Source organism: Anser brachyrhynchus (genome assembly GCF_964034855.1).
Source record: "Anser brachyrhynchus genome assembly, chromosome: 2".
Classification (NCBI taxonomy): Eukaryota; Metazoa; Chordata; class Aves; order Anseriformes; family Anatidae; genus Anser; species Anser brachyrhynchus.
In genome coordinates, this window is record NC_137695.1 from 138,685,967 (window position 1) to 138,706,369 (window position 20,403).

General features: G+C 42.5%; 1 long non-coding RNA gene across 1 annotated transcript in view; it reads left to right on the forward strand.

The window, feature by feature from the left end:
* Nucleotides 1-1,047: 1,047 nt before the first annotated feature.
* LOC308189079 overlaps nucleotides 1,048-20,403 on the forward strand; it is a 42,164-nt gene continuing 22,808 nt past the window's right edge. The window contains exons 1-4 of the long non-coding RNA XR_013945999.1: nucleotides 1,048-2,152; nucleotides 3,876-3,984; nucleotides 9,999-10,090; nucleotides 12,066-12,205. This is a non-coding gene — a long non-coding RNA (uncharacterized lncRNA). The remainder of the gene's footprint in view (nucleotides 2,153-3,875; nucleotides 3,985-9,998; nucleotides 10,091-12,065; nucleotides 12,206-20,403) is intronic.

Sequence of the window (20,403 nt, forward strand, 5' to 3'; positions counted from 1 at the left end):
ACGGATCCCAGGGTGCCCGAGGCCTGCAGGGCCCTCTGGAGCCACCCGGTGCCAGCCGTGCCCAAGCAGGGACACCCAGAGCAGGGTGCCCAGCACCACGTCCAGGCGGCTTCTGAAGGGCTCCAAGGAGGAGACCCCACAGCCAGGCACAGCCTGGATCTAAACGGGGACAGCACAGCAGCACCCCAGGGATGTGGCATGGACATGTGGTGCTGAGGTTCCCACTATTTGAATCAGTTCATGTCATTTGAGTTAAATGCATCCAAATTTTTAATTACTTGAACTTTTTCTCCCTCCCACCTCCTTCCCTTTTTGAACCTGCCCCTTCCAGCTTCCACTTGTTGCTTCCTCCAGCTACAAGCTTACACAAGCTCCTCTCTCTTCACCAACCCACACCTCTCTTTCCCTGCCTGGTACCTCTCACACTCTGCCAGTCCTTCCTTGCCCTCCCCAGCAAGGAGAGATGCCACATCCCCCTGTTGCTCAGGTGAGCGTGCAGGTGCCACAGGCAGACCCGGGCCACTTCAGTGACACCAGCTCTGGCACAAAGCCACCAGCATGGCCCTGGGAGCCCTGAGGTCAAAAGGAGGGAAGGGTTTGTGGTGAACAAGAAAAGCTGCTTGCCATCCCCAAAATGTTAGGACACAGTCAGTCAGCTGAGCTGCTCTGGTGGTGGAGAGCCTCCACCAGCTCTGTGCTCATCGTTCTGTAACTGCATAGAGGCTCTTTGTGTAGGAGGGCAACTTTGTTTTACTAAACTATGTTACACACGCATATGTAGCTTTTATATTAATATGTTTCCAGCTCACAATTCCCTCCTCATAGCATCTCTTTTCCTCCCTGATTACAGAAGCTCTCGTATCTTCTTTTTCTTATTTATAAAAGTATAATTATGGCAAACACAGGGTACCTATTAGCCAAAAAGTTATTTTTGTTGAAGTTATTAAATACTTAGATTTAAAAAACATTTGTTTACTTTCAAAATAAAGGCATGGCATCTGAATAAAACATTCATTTAAAACTCCATTAAAAAAAAAAATCCAGATGCAGCTGTTCATTTGTGAAACTTTGCCTGAAATCTTCTAGGAGAAGAAATGAGAAATGCAAAAATTTTTATGCCAAGGGCAGCAATTTTTTTTTTTTTCTAAATCTGTGTAATTAAGGAAATGGGAGGTATAGGCTTCCCCCCCACTCCTCCCAGCCTCTCCCAGGAGGCTGAGCACTGCTCGCAGGGTGCAATTTTCAGCCACTGCTTGAGCTAAGCAGGAATTTCTGATGAGCGGAGCAAGACCTGAAAATGTTTGGTCCCCAACGCGGGGACCTCACACCTCCATCCCCACATGGCTGAGCTGGAGTTGTGCATGACTGGTGCCAGCACGGTGCTGCCAGTGGGACACTGCCTCTCCTTTTTTCCAGGACAGGGATTAAACTTTGCATTGCAGATTGGCTTGAGATAGCGATTTAAAACTTTAAAAGCACGAGGAAGGTGTTGGACAGTCCCCTGGCTGCATGAGAGCAAAAGAGCCAGTCTACGGGCCTTGGTGGCCCATCCACCACCACCTTGCTCCCGGCAGGACCGGGGCAGCAGCAGGACTTCTGCTTCCCTGAAATTCTCCTCGGATCCAGAGAGTGGCTCCATCGCCTCACAGGGCTGCGGGCTGAGCCTGGGAGAAGGCTGCAAACCCCAGTCCTTGCAGCTTCCCCTCGGTGCAGAAAAATCCCCCGGACTTGTGGCTTTGCAGACGAGGAACTTCACCTGGTGCAGGCGCCGAGCACCCTGCCGGCGCTGCGCCTTGCCGTAGGCAGTGCTGAGCCTCCCGCTCCTTGGCAGCGCGTCAGACCGCAGCTCCCTTGAGAGGGCTATTCTGCACGTCGGGGCATTTTGAAGACCTGCTCATTCATCTGGGGGGGAAGGAGACATTGATTGATTGATTGATTGGTTTTCTTTTTCTCAAGCGTAAGAGGAAGTAAGATTTTTTTTTTTTTCTTTCCCCTTTTTCCTCTGAGCTTATTTACGAGGCATTGTCTCTGAGACTGCCAGCTGACATCCTTTGGCATCACCGCCACACAGTGCACTGAAGATGCCTCGAGGTGTGTCAGTCGTCCTTCACGTCAGCGTGCCTTGATGCACCTCCTTGGCTGGGATTGAAAGGTACAGTTTCTAAATCTCCCGGTGACCCATTTTGCATGGATCACTGGTGTGCTAGAATGTAGCTGCTCCTTCCCATCGTGTTAATGCAAGTTCGCCCGTGTTCAAAGCAGGCACGTGCCATGCTGCGCACACAGGGAGAGCTCATACTCAAATCTCTGTGCAAAACCAGCACAGCCGCCCCAGGTTTGGTATTTTCAGCACAAGTTATGTGCATTAGGTGCCTTTTATTTAAACCTTGTAAATGCTCTGACTTGATAAACAGATTCAGACAGCTGGCCCCTGTTCATCTGAGACTCACTGGGGGTTCAGCAGCTAGCAAATGCTCCTAGGGTAGTGGGCACCCCTCCTGCTGGGGGCCCTGCTAGGTTAGGTTGGGTGACGATGCCCACCGCTTGGTGTGCGAGCAGGAAAAAGGCTACGCCGCCTGCAAACTCAGCACCACCTAACGTCACAGGCTGCCTGCTGGCCTGCCCCTGAGGCCTGCCCTGGGGACGGCAATAATTAGCACTTCCAGAACAACCCTGAGGCACCCGTGATGTGCAGGCACAAGCCTGAGGCTGTGCGGGCCTGTCTGCGTCTGCGTGGGGCTGGTAAGGAGGGCAGCAGGAAGACAAACTCTCAGGGGTATTTCTAGAAGGCTCCAAAGCCTGACTGTGATGGCAGATGGGATTCAGAGGTGGCTCCGGCCTAAGGGCCTGCTGAGGCTGCCTACGGGGCAACGCAAAGGCGGCTCACCCGCAGGCTGCCCCTGGTTTTCAGCTCAAATTTAAGTCCGCCTGACTGGGGTATAATGTAAACACCTCCCAGATCCAGGCCAGGAGCTGGTTTTGCTGGGGTGAATCATGCCACCATGCAAGCACCCTGTGCCTCTGCCTCCTATTTCCATGCCGCGGACTCCTTCTTCCACTCCATGGCAGAAGTGGTGGCAGCCAAGAGGCCTGGCCCCGTTCTGCAGAGCAAAGGCATGGAGTGCCACAGAGAAACCCTACGAAAACATGGAAGCTTTCAAGATTTCACTTACGGAGATGGCAAAATGAGTCTGGGTGGACAAGTTAGATCCTTCTCTTCTTTCACAATGTGCCCATTATTCTTTAATTCTCTTCCACAGAGAAGTAGGTCTTGAAATTAAATGTTGCATTATGAGGCATGTGGCATCTCATACCATCACGACATGTTCTTGCTAAGCTATAACTGTATCTTTGTCATGATTCATACTTTGAACTGCTATTTAAAAAAATAAAAATTATCTAACTGAACAGTTCATCACTGGTTCAGCTATGGGCAACTCAAATGTTTCTGAGTCTCATTTGTCTAGCTAAATAAAAACAAACAAACAAACTCTAGAAACACAAAGTTTTTAATGGAATATTACATAGTGCTGTAGTCGCATGGTCCTGTCCTTTCCTGGGGGCACAACTGGCTCGTTTCCCTAAAATAACACAATAAATGACAAATGAGCTGTGATTATGACGCAGGAGCTTGGGCTGGAGCTGTAGACTTTGCAGCCTTCGCTGAAGACTGGCCCTAGAGATGCAGCATTCAATTTGTTTGCTTAAAGAGTGTTTTCCAACTGGGAAGTGAGGATATGGGCAGATGAACAAGTTACTGCAGGGAAAACAGGGGGTGTGAAAGTTCAGCATCTCAACTACTGCCAAGAAACTGCTCTTGTGTATTCTTTAACCCCCTCATAAACACGAATTAACTTTCCCTCTCCCACCCAAAGGATGAGATGTCTGGCTTTTGCTACCAGGTCCTGCCGCCTACAAGAGTGCACATGGATGCTTGCCACCCAAGAGCTACCCAGCTGCAGGATGACACTACCTTGCCTTGCAGTAAGTTGTTCGTGCCCCAAACTCTGGGGTACAATCAGTTAACTTCCCCAGAAGCCCCCCAGCGACACCCTGATCCAGGTGAGAGAGCGGCACAGGCGCTTCCCAGCTCCCCGGCCTTTGCCCCGCAGCCACTTGCGCACAGCAACGCGGCCTGACTGAAATTCTTCAAGTTTCAGCAACAGGAAATTGCAGATGAGAGAAAGCGCTGTAAAGTGCAGTTATACGGTTTCAGTCGCAAGCTGTGAAAAGTAGCAGCTCCCCAAGCTCTCAACCTTAACACTGCTATTAATACTATAATATTCTAATAGCACCAAGATCAATGGAGGATCAGGGCCCTGTTGAAGTAGACACCCTACCAAAACCACTTGAGAACTCCCTGTCCTACCTTCACATAGTTTGTAGCCAAAGCATGCCAGCAAGTCCCTGAGCATGCTGCAATGCCCTGGTCACAATAAAGAGGGTGAGAAAGACTGTTTTATTTTTAAAGCTTGTTTTTCAGAAGCTATCTTTGCCAGGTAGCAGCTGAGGCACTCTGGAATACTCCTCTCTGGCAGTGAGGGATGTTGGTCAGGGGCCATAGGAGGAGAAATTGAGTTTTTGACTGGGGTATTATTCCCTCTCCTTGGGGAGCCCCAGAGACTGTTCTCATATGTGTGTGGTTGAAGCACAGGTGGGGAGAAGGCCCCTGCCTCTAAATCAGGTGGGCTTTCCACTGACTTGAACCTGGCATTGGACCAGAGGTCCTCCAGATGTCCCTTCTAACCTAAACCGCTCTGTGATTCCTGGGGGACTTGACAGCCCTCTGTTTTCCACAATTTGGACAGCTTGTGGCAGCACAAAGGCTGGTCAAGATGGTTGACAACCCCTAGGTGAGGGGTGGAGGAGCAGGGCCGGCTAGTTTCTCCATGGGCATGGCGTTGACCCTTCCTGCTCCCCAGGGATAACAGGCTCCATCCTGGGAGCGGACTGGTTTCTATACGGGACTCGCCATCTTGATCCAGTTTGGATGGGTCAAGACATGTTGAGACATGCCCTTTCAATATGCTGCATTTTATTAAAAACAAAGTAGCTGTGGGCCAGATTGTAAAACTAGGTGGGCCTCATTTGTCTGTCCCTACTGTAAGCCAATGAAACCTTCAACATATCCAAACTCTCACCTTTTTACCCATTTGAATGAAAAAGCATCACTAATAAAAGAAAATGACTCACCTAATGCTAAACCTGAGCTCTGCAGATCAGCTTTGATCAAATTCACTGACATTTGGATAACTGCGTTATTATAACTAAAACATCTTTTAAAGTTTTTTTTTTCCAGACGCTCATTCTTTAAACTTTGCTTTGATCACTACGCATATCCTTTTCAGCAGAAATTTGTCCACAGAGGGTGAAGTTTTTTCATTTGTTTTTCATATGGATTCTCTTTCCTTTGTTCATATTTTAAATCAGTGAAGCTACCCTTCGAGCTAACCCTTATAATAAAAATGCAGCTACTGTGTGGCTTTTAACAACTCATTTAACCCATCTGTGTCTCAGTATCCATGTTGCCAGCCCAGGGAAACTAACATTTATGTAATGAAGTTGATCGCAGGGCTTAATTAGATATTTTTTGTAGGGATAAAGTAAACATTTCAGAAGGGCTGAGTTAAGTGGTAGTATTCTCTTACGGTAGTCTAACACCACCAATTTGCAATATGTTACAACAGCAGTGTTGCAGAATACTGTATAAGAGAATTTTTCTTTCAGAAACTACTTCTGAATTAGCCTAAGCGCTCCAGTTTCCAAATACTAGTCGCAATCTGAGATGATTAAAATAAATGGAGGTAGGAATGTGTCAAGGCAATTACAAATGAAAAGACTGAAATCTCTGGAGCTGGAAGGGCAAAAATCCATCTGTGTGTAAATATATATCCATATATCAGGCTCAGCTTTAAATGCTGAGGAAGATAAAATTAGACTTTTTTTCTACAGAAAAAAATTCACACATCTAGCTGTAAAGTTTTGAGGCAATACAATTCAGGTCGGTATTAGGAAAATGCATTTATAACTGATTCTCCCCTCTTGAGCAAGAAGAAAGACTATTACAATTTTATTTTGCTAATTATTATTTAGTGTTATTTAATTATCCAGCTGGGCAAAGTCGACACGGGTCATTCATTCCCAAGGTGGGCAGCTACCAGGCCCTTGAGTCAAGGCAGTTCTTAGTGGTGTTTTTTTACGGCATGGGCAGAGTTCTTGTTATAGCCTGTAATAGGGATGGATTAGCAGCAAATAATCTTCAAAACTTCCGAGTCTAAAGCTGCATCGCCTTTTACTCTAGTCTAGAAACAAGCGAGAGTGTTCAAATAACATTTGCTGGTGAGATTCTTCTTCGGTCTTGCACCAAAGTGCCGTTTTTAAGGCTCAGACGGCTGCCTGCACGGCCATTTTGCAAACACGTTTGCGTGTCATCTGACAGGGTGAGCTGTTAAACTCTGCAAAGCTTCTGTCACAAATAAAACTATTTATGAGCGTACACATTTGCAAAGATCAGGCCCTGTGAACATGAGCTCCACATCAAGCTTCTTATGGATTGTTTTCCCAAAACACTTTAGGCTTAGGATCTCTATTAATATAAATCTGCTTTAAACAGGAGATAGTCATTTTTTAACACAGACATCCTCTAATATTTTCATGATGTGGCTCATACCTTAATAGATAGCAGTTGCGATGCAGATCTAGCCATGCAGCCCACAGTTGCAAAACATATTTGCGGTAAAGAGAACCCTTGCCGACATGGAAAATTAATATTAAGAAAATTAATATAAGGAAAATCTCTAATGGGTTTTTGTCTGTGTCTAACACAATTTAGCAGTTAGCAGAAGGAAGAAATTTAGTACCAGGTGAGTAGCCAGCTCTTCAGAAACCATGCCTGGTTGACCACGTTTGAAGACCTGCTGTTTTGACCTACTGCATCGGGAGGAATATCTGCTTTGTAAACTACAGCACGAAGCGTCTCATGCAGGATCCAGCCTGACAATCTCAGCTGTCTGAACCTTGCTCACAAAAAAAAAAAAAGTCCCTTGGCTTGAAAGATTTTTGTGTCGATGCCCTTTCTACCAGTGGAAGTGTTTTCTAAGAAGTTATAGGCAGGCAGGAGAGCAGATTCTTACTCCGACCCACCTACAAGTGACAGAGAGGAAAGAAATGTTATCTTTATATTCACAATGGCATCTGTCAAGTCCCCTGGAAAAGCAGAAGTAGCAGTTATTCCAATAAGAATGGCTGTTCCTCTTATTCATTGTGTTTTTAAGAAGTGTACTGTTGTAGCAAAGGGTGTTACGTAGCAGCTCAACACAACACGGCAGGAAAGCCCGGGTGGGAGAAAACCTTCTCTGCCCCAGCCCCTTGCTGCTCCCACCACATCGCAGAAGTGTCCTCCTGGCAGATAATGCTGCATTGGCTATTGGCTTCTGTTAAATGGGTTAGCAGTTAGCTGCTTTTTGTCAGTACACTGTGTTTCTCTTGAATCATGCATGGAGAAAATCTGGTGTATTTTTCCCCTTTTTGCCCGCAGGAAGGTGTGTACTACCCCTCTTCATTTCCTGGGGACTGTGGATATTTCATGTGGTGGAGGCACGAGGTATCTGAGATGACAGGACAGACATCAAGGAGGCAGAGAATTCTTGGAAGAAATTCCCCCTCCTTTTTTTTTTTTTATTCTTTATTTAGACAGCTTGAAATAGTGGTTTTGTTTTGTTTAGCTCCTACCTAAATTCCTTGAAAACAATACTTAGAGAGAGGGAGGGCTTTCTTGGTAAACACTGTGTATTGTCTGCTTCTTTTCAAGGACAGGGCAGACTCCAAACAAGCCTCCTGAGTCCTCCCAAAGAGACATCAATTACAAGAGGAATGGTAGTATTTGATTAATAAGAAACATTTTTGTGTGTGTGCAAATAAAAATAACAGCATATCCGATTCCTTTCTCTTTCTTTCTTCATCTACACCAGATCGCTTTTAGCATTGGTCCCAATCCTGCAGCTGCTGCTTTTAAGCAGGTCTCACTGACACCAAGGGGGGTTGCTGACCCGTTCTGGGTACAGAATCAGGCCCCGTCTTTCCAAATCCTTCCACTTCACCCTTTCTTTCCTACAGCCCAAAGGAAGTGAAAAAATGAAAGTCAATTGTTTTCTGCACTTGTTTAAAATAAAACTGAAACAGATGCCAGAAGTCCCCTGAAAGTGAAAGATAATTATTATTTTCTATTGCATTGACATCATCTTTTTTTGACAAAACCTCTACTATTCATCTCTTCATTACTGGATGTGCATGTAAACACAGAGGATAAGGCTTATTTTATCATGCATTACAAGAAGGAGCAGTATCAGGGAATTTATCATCATCCTGGAAATCCCAATCGAGAAATTTTGATAAGAATAAGGATGTTTCAGGGTTTGGCTAGCTAGTTTTATCTCTGTCAGAAATAATCTCTTCTGCGTAACTAATTCAGGGAATCTTTAGAACAGATCTATTGGCAAGGTGTTAATATATATCATTGTCTCAAATATTGGCATTAGTTTGATCGTATTGTTCAAAACCAACAGACTTGTAAAAACATAAATACTGGTGTCCATTGTGTGCTCTGCATGCCCATCTCAAATGTTTACATCCCCAAATATTTAAGATAACATCATTTTGCAATATGTAGATGATTAGTTCATAACCAGTTCATATTTAAAAAAGAAACCAAGTAGTATTTTTGTCTTGGAAAACTGATACCATTAAAATCAATTTTTGTTGTCTATGTATTTTTATATAGAGTAAATAATACTTAGATATTTGGACATTGCCTCCCCCGATATATATGTTGTTTAGTGACTGAAACAGTTACATTCATCATCAATAACAGCAAAACACGAACTCAATCCAATTGCATTACAGTGTTCTGTCACATAAATGCAGTAAAGAAATGTTAATATTGTATATAATTATACTCACCATACCACTGAAGTTCTCTTTCTAGCTTTTAAACTCTCTACTGATCTCCCCTAGAAATCTATTCTACTTTATCTTGCTTAAGCTGTTTCTTTTACTTCAGAGAATTGCTGCTCGTATTCTCATAAAACATTCGGCAGACCCATAAAGATAAAAATGTGCACAACGAATAGATGGCAAAAGTTTATATAAAACATTATATACTGAAGAGAAGAGAATCCATTTCCCTTTTGCTACCTCTACCCGTATATTTTAACATTAATCAAATGATTACTATTTCATAACTACTAGCTGCAAACCACTCATATTCATTTTCTTCTCATTTAAAATAATATTTAAAAAAAATCCTTAATCATCATTATATCAAAATAATATGCTGATAAACATCTTAAAAAGCTGATAAAATAGCACATTTGAACTTTTAGTCCTGTAATGAATCTGAAAACAAAAACACATCAAAAGGGAAGAAAAGCTAAAAATTCAATTAATCTTAGTCAGAAGTTCAAGCAATGAGAATATTGAAGAAACTTCATAATACCTAATATTCCCTGAAAATGTTTAAAATCCACATGTGAATATAAAATAGCCTCTTGCTTTACTTCTTTGACACAGAATTGTCAGTGGAATAAAAAGTTCAGTAACTCCTACAGGTAGTAGAGTGTGATTTGCTCTGATTTCAGCTTAAGTTATCTATTTATCTATTTCTGCCCTTTGTCTCTTTCAGAAAGCAGGGAGGATTTGTTCGTTCATGGTTTTTAAAAACACTGTCTTATTTTCATTAAGCTAAGCCCACTGCTGATGTAATTCTTGCATTACAAAGGTCTTAATTTAAACCATGACATAAATGCTTTTCATCAGTTGATTTTTTGTTCTTTGTGCCAAATTTCTTGCATTTTTAAAATAAAGAATATGGTGTATAATAACTGCTGCGGGACAGGCTGCTTTATTCTTCAATATGAAAGACAAATGGGGTGTGACATGCATACGTTTCAACATGCAGCACTTACTTCTTTAGGACCTGACTTTTTCCACTGTTTTCTCAGTAGACTATTTGACTTCCTTTGAATCGGGCCTAACGATAACACTGGATTTGAAGCACGGTTCTCGGCGCTGATCGCACTGACGGGACCAAGAGGTGAAAAGTGCTTCTAATCTCTCCTCTCTCTCCCCTCCTCTGCTCTCTGCCTCCCTCTTACTCCTTCCCCCCTCCACTCAAGGATTTGGGGTCTGCAGATGATAATTTGCAGAGCGTTGTGGAAGAAGGGTGGGGATGCATTCCTAACACCCCAAATCCTGGTTTGCATTACACATTAGGGATTTCAAAGCACACCAAGATTTAATCATAATCAGAAAGTAGGGAAATCATTTCTACAACATTCAGCAGCTTGATTCTTCTTTTTTTTTTTTTCTTTTTGCTTTGTATCACTGTAACTAGTAGAGCAAAATTGTATCGTCATCATCATACTATCATTGCAATGATTGATGAGCTATGTTAATGCATCCTGGAAAACTGCATAAATTGCTTAGTTTGGGTAATATTTCGAGCTTAGGAGCTTGGTTAATTTTCAGACGGAGACAAAAGACACCAGCTGTTTTTCTACTTAAATGTGAAAGTGCAGGAGAAATTTTTCTTGATTAACGTTGCTAGAAACGAAGCAAGATTACAATGGGATGCATGCAAATATTTCATTTAAGCTGAAGTTTCTGTGTGATCTATCTGTAGTATGCTAACACCAAACCGCAGCATTATTTCACTGATCTCTGCAAGATAACGTTATCAGATACATAACAGATTTAGAAAATCTCACATGCATTTTTAGAAACAATAAAATCTTCTCATTTACTCTGCATCTTCTGCATTTTAGTAGACACTGACCTGGTTTTACACTCTGTCCTTAAACAAACACTCTGAAAAATTGCCAAAGAGTGTGGATACAGTGACAGATTGATCTTTGGACTGTCAACTTTCTTGTATTATGTAAGACATTTAATTCAATGGAAAAAGTTTTTTTTTTTTTTTTTTCTTTTTAATTCAGATTAAGTATCTGTAATGAATTCATTTTTACTTGATGTAAATTAACTTAAATAGCTATGCTTTATTTCTTGAATGTTTGGCATCTCAATAAAATTGAAGCTGGGGAAATACATATTTTTCTATTAAATGCTTGGGACTACAACATCTAGCCTATTTTTAAATTGCAGGCTGTATCTGTAACGTTGTTGATTATTTGGTTTGTTATTTTATCTTTTCTCTTTTATTCATATTATTTTATGTACAAAATTCTTTGATATGGACCAGAGAAGAACAAGAGGAAAGCAGGGCTGTTCTTTAAGGGTGTGTTCATCTTTACATTTTTTAAACCTTTTTTGATAGATTTATATCAAGGCTGAAGTAATTCATCCTGAGATGAAACTTGGCATCAAAACTTTTAAATACAAGCACATTTATTTTTCTTTTGATTTTTTTTTTTTAAGAAAATTTAAAAATCAGTCGGCATGTTCTTAAAGGCGAAGGTTTAAGTCCTGATCCATTTGAAGTCCATGGGAGTTTTGCCATTGACTTCAGTGGAGCCAGGACTTCCTTCAAATGACAGAAAACAATTACACTTAGTATTTTCAGATGGAAAATTTGTGCTTGTATAAATGAAAATTGTCTCTTTTTTTATTTTTTGGGGGGGGGACAGTGGGGGGAGTGGTTATATATTGTATAATCTGTAGCGTGAACTCATCCCTGGATATCTTTTTGTTAAGTGACTATCTTTTTTTCATTAAGATAAGTAACAGTTCAACATATGTGGTTACTTAAGAAATTCCTAAAGATCTTTAGTGGAGTCTTTTGGGATAAGATGTGAAATCAGCCGTTGTCATTCATGACAAAGATCCCACATAATTTTTCCTAGGAGTTAGGCATGCCAACTTGAGTGGATAAGTCTGGGTGATTATATTCTGCCCAGGCACTCTCCATCTGAAGTTTTGATCTGAGGTGGGAGTTTTGCCTTTCCTGCCCTCAGCTGCTAACCAGTATTACTTTGTATTCAACACATTTAGTACCCTGCACCTCTAGCCAGTCCAGGAGAGATGCATGTTAATTAAATTGCATTACTTCACAGAAGGACTGGGTTATCATTGGCAAACTGCTGCTAGCTTTAATCAAAGGACTAAACTCGACTCCCAGAGAAGTTATTTGGGATGAGGCATGCAGCCGGCACCTGCAGGATGAGACCCAAGAACCAGCCGCTCTCCCTCCCAGGTAAAGCTTTTCAAAGGAGATGAATTGTAAAGCAAACCTGGGATTTCCAGCTCCAGTTGTGCCAATCTATTTGTGGTACTAAAGCTATCAGAAGCAAATTGTGCAATTTCTGTACGAGGAACAGGTGGTTCAATCAAGCCCAGTACAAATTCCCTGCCTCAGACCATCTGACCATTGATGCTTCCTTCCCCATGGGTTTAATTCCACCCATGGGAGCTCTGGGAAGAGTGAGGCTGCTGTAGAAACAGCTGCTCCTTTCCCATGTCTGCAGGGTGGGAGAGTGCCCGGGTCTGCCAGCTGGACCAGTATCACACAGGTATTTCAGGAGGTTAGAAACTGGACAAGATGTATTGTCATAATTTGCTCTGAGAGGTGAGCCAGCATTTAAGGTCTTGTGGGGTGTTTCCTTTGGATGGGAGATTGATGGTGCAATTCTGTTTATTTAAATAGAATAAACAGAGATTCTGCTTTCCCAAACCAGAGGGGGAACCGAGAGCGTCATGCCACTTCTTTGCTCAGCCTTTCCAAAGAGTTTTCTGCTTTCAGTTTTTCTGCAGCTCTGCTTTCTGGTTTTCTATCTGGGCTCTGGAATCAGCAGTTTATCAGCTTCATCCCAGCTGCTTTCTCTCTTAGGACAGAGATTTTTTAGGCCTTTCTCTCTATTGCCTGTGCACCTTGCAACTTTTACATCCCTCCAGGAGTGTGGGCCATGCAGCCCCACAGCCTGGCAGACCTGAACTTCCAGACATCTCTCTGCTCCCCCAAAATGCTTCGAACCTCAACAAACTGGGTCAGAAACATCATGTTACTGTCATGCCCTCCCATCCTGGGCATGGCTACACCATTACTGCCTGCGGTGTGTGTACCCAGCAGCCCGCCCTTCCCAAATGCTCCTCAGAAAATTGAGCGACAAGTGTCAGCGAACTGTCTGAATAAACAGCTAGTTCTGCTAGATTAACGTGCACCATGGCCTTCTGTGTCCAGGTCTATATCCTAGAGTGTTTGTGATGAACAGACACTATCACAAAGTTTCAGAACAAGCTGACAGTAAGCACCGAGAAGAGGCTGAGCAACGTCGGACTCAGCCGAAGTCAGCAATTGCTCTGTGACAAACAAAGAAACAGAGCCAAGATAGTGAAACATTCAGCTTTTATTCCTTCCTCCATGAATCACGTCCCCTCTCATCAAAAAACTTTCTGAAAATGGAGTCCCAGTACCTCGTGGCTGCTCTCTGTGTGCAAATGTACCATCACAGTGGGTAGCTGCCTCCACACATACACTTTCATCATTATATTCCTTTTATCTTTCTTCTGGGAATAGCTATATTGCTTGTTAATACTATCAATAGCTTGCGCAGTTAGCATGCAGTTATGCTCCTATAAAATCTAATCATAATTATAGTATTATATATTTGAATTTGCATAAGTGTTACCAAACACCATTATTTGCTGTCTAGACAAAGCATTTTCTGAGATTTTAGAACTTTTTTTTTTTTTTTTTTTTTTTACATCAGCATATTGTACAAATCCTAAAACAGCAGCTAGATATTGCAGCGACAGCCAGGCAGCCCTATGGGAATAGGATGTTGCCTTGTCCCATTGTCTTTTGTGTTATAACATTAATAGTACCTGGTTTTTCATTGTCATATTTCTTCCACACCTATCTCTGCAGAGAGCTATCTTCCCACCTTCTGTCTCCACTTTAATGATACATTGTGTTTTTTATGACCAAATACATCTGGTTGACGTATTTGCAGTTTCTGTTAAATATATAAGGTGTTTCATAGTGTGATGAGAACTTGTAATTCCAATTTGTATACACAATTAACATGCTACTGCATTATTCGCTTATATTTAAAATAATGTAGCCTCTTTAGTTTGTTATTCAGAGTAACCACTGGCCTCTCTATGTCCATCCTTCTCTCCATCCAGCATTCTGAGGCAGCAAGCAGTAGTAAAGGTGGGGCTTCAGACATCAAAGATACTCATACGTCTTGGAACTAAGCACTGTGCTAAACTGCCTTTAATGCTTCTGTGGGAAAGTGTCTCCGTATGTCATCCCATGTATTTTCTTTGCTATTTAAAGTAGTGCTTAATAGCACACTAAGCTGGTGGAAAACTATTTGCTTCCTTGCGTTAGTTCTACTCTGGCTTAACACAGGGCTGGGTGAGCACGAGCGCCGGGGCACGGGAGCTGGGGTGGGAGGAGGAGGAATGGGGCACCCTGCAGGCAGTGAACTCACAGCTCTGGGAAGTGGTTATCAGCCCAGCTTAGGGGAGCCAAGCCTTCACCCGGCTGGGAGGTGCTGAGGCTGGGACATAGCTGGACTCTCACTCCATGGCAATGGCACAAACTCCCTATGAGTAAGTGAGGTCTGCTTCTGGGAAGTATTTCCAGACCTCTCTCATCCTTGAGTCTCACTCCTTTCAGACTGTCCTTCCAACTTCATGCCTCCACTCCCCTCTCCCCCACAATTAGAGCCTCCTCTTGCAGTCTTGTCCTCTTGTTTCTTGTCTTCTCTCTGCCTTCTACTGCTTCTCCCAGCTTTGCAATCACTCTTGTAACATGTTCTTTGGAAACTCTTTCTTATCCTCCCCTACAGATTTTCAGTGGGGTGTTTCGGGTTTGACTCTGACCTCCTTCCCCAGTTTCTCTACACTGCACCTCTGGACCACCTCATCCAGAAACATGATGTAGAAGTCATTATCGTGCTAACAGCTCACAGACCTATTGCGCATCTCCTGCCTCTTCCTCACACCTTTTACTTTCATTGCCCACTTTCAAACAAAGCAAAACAAAACAAAACAAAACAAACAATCAAACAAAAAGAGACATGTTTTCCTGTTCCTTAAATCTGGGCAGCCATACAGCCAGGAATGCAGAACTCACAAGACCAGAAGGACAGTCACTCGTTCTCCTTTCATCCAGCTTTTCCTCTGAACTTTTAAGTCAACTTCCTCTGCAATCTCTATTTTTTTAATTTTGGGGTAACTGTCATTCTCCCCCCACCTCCCATTTATATCTAGAGATCATGCAAGATCTTTTTACTTCTTACAGCTATTATTTCTTTTCCTTTCTAGAAAACAGTGACGCACCTTTAGAGAGGCAGCGTCCAAAGGATTAAAGGATTCCCTCACGGTCAAATGGTCAGCCCTCTGACACATGGTCAAAGGGTCATCCCTTTGACACCATTTAGGCTACTGTGCTTTCTTGGCTCTTGCCCTACTCCTGCAAGACACCCTTAGCAGGAGATCTGGTTGAGAGATGGTCCTCCAGAAAGAACATAAGACTGGTAAGACCATCTTTCAATGCACAGTCTAGTTATCATTATATTACCAATTTTGTCTATTTATCCATGTTATGGCAGTGGTCAGGAGCACTACTCTTGCACTAAGACTGCTATTCAATGACAGAGTGTTAGAGTAATGAAAGTTTTTGTAGCCAAGCTCTTCAGTTTATCCCCAGATCTCTCCTGTATGCTCTCTTCTCCGTCTGCCTACAATACGTGGCCAAGGGGAGTGAGGCTGTTTGCAGGAATGCACTTGGTGAGTCCCTGCCTGCGCGTTGCAGTATGTGATTTACCCTAGCTGCTGCACTCAACCCCACATGCACGTTTTTATCGCGGTATCCCAGGAGTAAAAGTTAGAAGCTTTCAAAGAGTGTTTTTATGGGAATGAAGGTGATTTTTCAAAGGTGAATTTTAAATAGAAGATAGAAAATTTCAAGGCTTCTACTAGTGTTTATCTGTAATATATCATTGATATGGATGCTAAATTATCAAATGGAAATGAACATGATGTTCAATCCTAAGGGGCACATGTGGCTAGCAGTTACAGTTACTCTGATGGTTTTGTTTTGCTTTGTTTTTGTTTGCTTTGTTTTGCTTTTGTTGCTTTGTTTTGTTTTGTTTGTTGGTTTGTTTGTTTTTCAATTGCAATATTTTCCAAAGACTTGCACTTATGGAAAAGTATTTTTGTCCATATAGAAACCGAGTGCTTTCTATCTGTTATCCAAAGGATCTCATATCACTGAAGTTTGAAAAGTTAGCTCTCACAATTCCTCATGAGACAGGCTGGTATTGTGATATAAGAATTGTTTTGTATTTGGGAAGATTGAAGAAGAAGGGATTTGACCAGGCTAATTCTGTACATTCAAGTCTAGAAAAATGATCGTCCATAAATTAAAAATGTTCAGAGAAATCAAATTCTACTTTCACTTTGTTGGAAGTGCAACTTTCTCTCTAGCCAAAGAGATGAGACCTTTGGTTCCTTTACAGTCAGTTTTCTGATTTCAAAATTTCAAGTGAGAGAGAAAGAGTATCTCTGATTCCTCTATCGAGGGACCTTTTTTCTGCGTTGATCTGAGCAGGGCTGCACCAGTACGCGTGTGGATAGTACTTGACTTGACCCTTGTGTTCGTGCTTATGTTATTGCCCCTGTTCACTGAGTGGAAACTTGCTGGATTTTTTCCATTAGGAGGAGAAATTGATGATAGGAGTCAGGAATGTCTTCGGTTTATTTACAAAGCATGTACTCAGAATCTTGTTTCTCTGAACACAGCAGAAACAAACAACAGGCACTTTTCTTACTCAGAGTTTCCAAGCTTGCTTCTGGTGTGGAGTGTGTTCCCCGCAGAGCCGTGCCGCTCTGATTTGGGCCCCTCGCAGGATGGCTTCTCTGACCGCTGTTACTTACGGACAGGCACACACAGACAGACACACACGACACCCAACCAGTCACCTTCCCAGCCTCCGCATGTCCCAGCTGACTCTCGTCCAGTGTAGCCTGCATCCATATGGGCTTTGCTATGATTTGGGTGGCATTGGGATCTTTCATTGTCTCCGGGCTCCTGTGCATGAAGGGACTAAGCGGCTCTTTTCATTCAGCTTGAAGGACGCACACCTGCATTAGCTTTGCTGAAGTATGTGGCTGTAGATTAAAAAAATGCACTGCCGTGCAAATTCCATATAGACACAACCTGCATCCGCACACAGACTCCTAGCCTTCGGAACAGCTGAGCAACTTGTAGTATAGCAGAATTACTAAATTTACTAAATTACTGTAACAATTTAGTAATTTGTTACAGAGATGTCTAAATAATATACTATTCTCAGTTCCCTTATTGTAGGCAAACTTTCACATCAGCTTTACAACACCACAGCTTATCTCAAATCTGTGGCAGGAACTTTTGTCAGAGGAAAATCAATAAATGACGGCAAAAGATTTTGACAGTTAAGTATCATTTCTGAATGCTTGCAACAGGACAATGTTCTCGTATTTCAAACAAGTACTAATTTTTACAGTGTTGAGTAAGTCCTTTCTTAGCTCTCCTAATCACGTTCTAATAAGAAGGTACAGCATATAATGTCAAAAAGGGATATTTCTCCCAGAGAAAAAATTTCCGCCATATTTCAAACTAAAAAAGGTGGAGAATAAGGGTAGACACACTTATACTACATTGTGTAATTCAGCTCACTGTCTTAAAACTCTTTTCCACATCAAGTAATATTTGCTTGTGCAAAGAATATTGCAATAGTTTTTGCTGCAAGCGGAGCTGAAAGCAGCCTCTTGTTGGAACACACCGTGCAAAAACTGGAGAGCTGCTGGCAGCAGAGTGTCCTCACAGAGCTGTATCTTTGTGTGGTTTCCATACCTTCTTCACAGGACACACTGCTGAAGTGCACAAAGATTCACTTTTTCTCTGACCTCTGTAATTCCCTGATCTCTGCAATTTAAGTGTTTTCATATGGGAAAATGATCTGATCAGTTCCATTTTAGGTACACAGACACTTCTTTAAAACAATTCAAAGAGCATTAATAAGGTGCGATAAGCATTATATTTATCATATTTACATCAAATAACAGAATAGCTAGTAGTTTATGAAGCTGATTCTTTGAACCCGGTATAGGCCGATAAGAAAGAGATGTTTTCAGTGATTCATTTCATATGTTTATTGGATGCACACATTGCTTGTATTTGTCAATAACATTGAAAGCTAGGACTAGATAGGGAAAAATAAACATTTTTAAACATGAACAGACTGCATTAGTAGCAGTGGAATGCATCTAGTTAACTAAAGACATTGTCCTCAGGCACTAAAGAGATCATAATTACAGTTGCAACTCCACCTTCTGGCTTATTTTGCTCTGAGGAGTCCAAGAGTTTGGATTCTTTATTTTGAATAAATGTGGATACTTCCTTCAGGGTCTGAAAAAGGAAAAATTGACAGCTACATTCCAAAGAAAGCTTAGCTGGATGGAAAATGACTGCTTGCAATACTGATGTGCTCTTTGTTTAGTGGCGCAAATCAGTATCATCTCTTTAAAAGTGTGTAACTAGAATAAATATTGGATATGAGACCAAAGAGTTCTTTTTATTTCATGAGTTAAAGATTTCCATATGAAAATAAGTGAATATGTGTGAAATGTTTTTTTGAAAAACCATCAGCAAATTTGTGGGAAAAAATACAGTGGAAAGCTCTTCTAGCTAGTGGTGTTTGGGCTGCTTCAAAGAAACACCGTGGGAGCAGTAACATAAATGAATCAGATGTAGATGGAGAGTGAAAAAGCAGCTACATCCTTGACTAGTTTTTCTCAGTGATATCAAAAAGCCTCAATTTTTCCACAGTTCTCTCCTTATTTGTCAAGCTAGGGTACCGCCACAGACAGTCTTCTGTACTAAAGATGGTATTTTTAGCTTTTAATATTTCTCTTTGCCACACCTATCTGTAGCAATTAATTTTCAGCTTAGTCTCAGTGGCTTCAGAATGACATCCAAACTCATATGCACTCGGGCAGAAGGATTTGAATCACGTAGCTTTTTTCCCCAAATAACACTGATTTGGTTATAAACACTTTCTGCGTCCTTAGAAATCAATAGGGACTGCTACTCAGACATGGGATTTAATGGAAAAAAAGTTATAATCTTGTATAAAGACAAACACCAGCAGTGCAGCAGTGATAAATGAAGCTGCTCAGGCTCCCTGGCATGTAGATTCTGTGGAGTACATTTACTGAAACAGTTTCCATATCATGTTTGGCCTCATGAATGTTCAGTGATAGAGGCCAAATCCTGTCCTCAATCAAAACTCTGCAATTCCCTTCAACTACGTTGCAGCTTTCATCTGTTTTCTTGCATCAGATTCCTTCACGGGAGTTCAGCCTTGCCAAGCATCTTGAAGTTGTATTACGAAGAATGTTTCAAGCACAAATCTCTTAGCCTCATCACTGAAGGGCCTTTGCCCAAGTGCAGAAAGGCTTGTTTCACCCTAAATCCAAGGAAAAACTGGCAGTTTTGCACCATTTCAGGCTGTGATCTTGGCCTTTAAAGTTGTAGCATAAACAGAGGTGTTAAAGCGAAGTAGGGTTTGGACTTTGGGAGAGGAATCAGCCTTGGTAGGAATCTGTGAGACATTTCCAGGTGAAAAGAGCAGCCTCCACTGTGTCCCAGACCAGCCTGGCTGCAGGGCTTGGGAAAGACAGCTTCTTAATTTTCTCTACTACAACCCACATTTGGAGGCTGAAATCGTAGCTGTGCCTTGGGATGATCATCATTTCCCCCCCACCTCCCCGGGGTGTCTACCCTTTCTTCCTTCCTTCTGAGCAGAAATGAATGGGGAGCAGTGAAGCTTTTGTTAGTCTTGGCTCGGGGCTCGGCTGGGGCACTGATGGGCTAACCAAAGTGTCAGGGCCTCCCCAGAGGAGAAATGACAAATGGAAAAAAAAAAACAAAACAAAACAAAACACATGAGGAGCAAAGGCAAAAAAGGGCAGGAGCACAAGGGTTGAGGGCTCACAGGCAGATCAGGAAAGCATCAGGGGGCCCCACTGAGCGGGGGACCCTTGAAAATGTCCACTAAGCTTCAAGTACCAGGTCACCCCTCAGTCCTTCACATTTCCTTGACTACACCTGGGCAAAAAGCCTTCCCTGCCATCGTCACCCGTGTCCCCTTTACTCACTGTGGCAATCTGCAAGTGCCTGAGGGATGTCTCCCCTCCTCCTGTGCTGCTGCCCAGTTTGCTCCAGTGAGGGCTGCTTTCTTCTCCCTGGTAGCCAGCCCCAGGGCAGCCTGCGTCTGAAAACGGCCCTGACTGAAAGTGAGGGAGGAGAGAAGATGTGCTTTTGCAGTGCTGCCATGTTATAAATCCTAGCGTAGACCAGCCAATGCAGGGACAATGCCCTGCTGGCACTGGGAGACT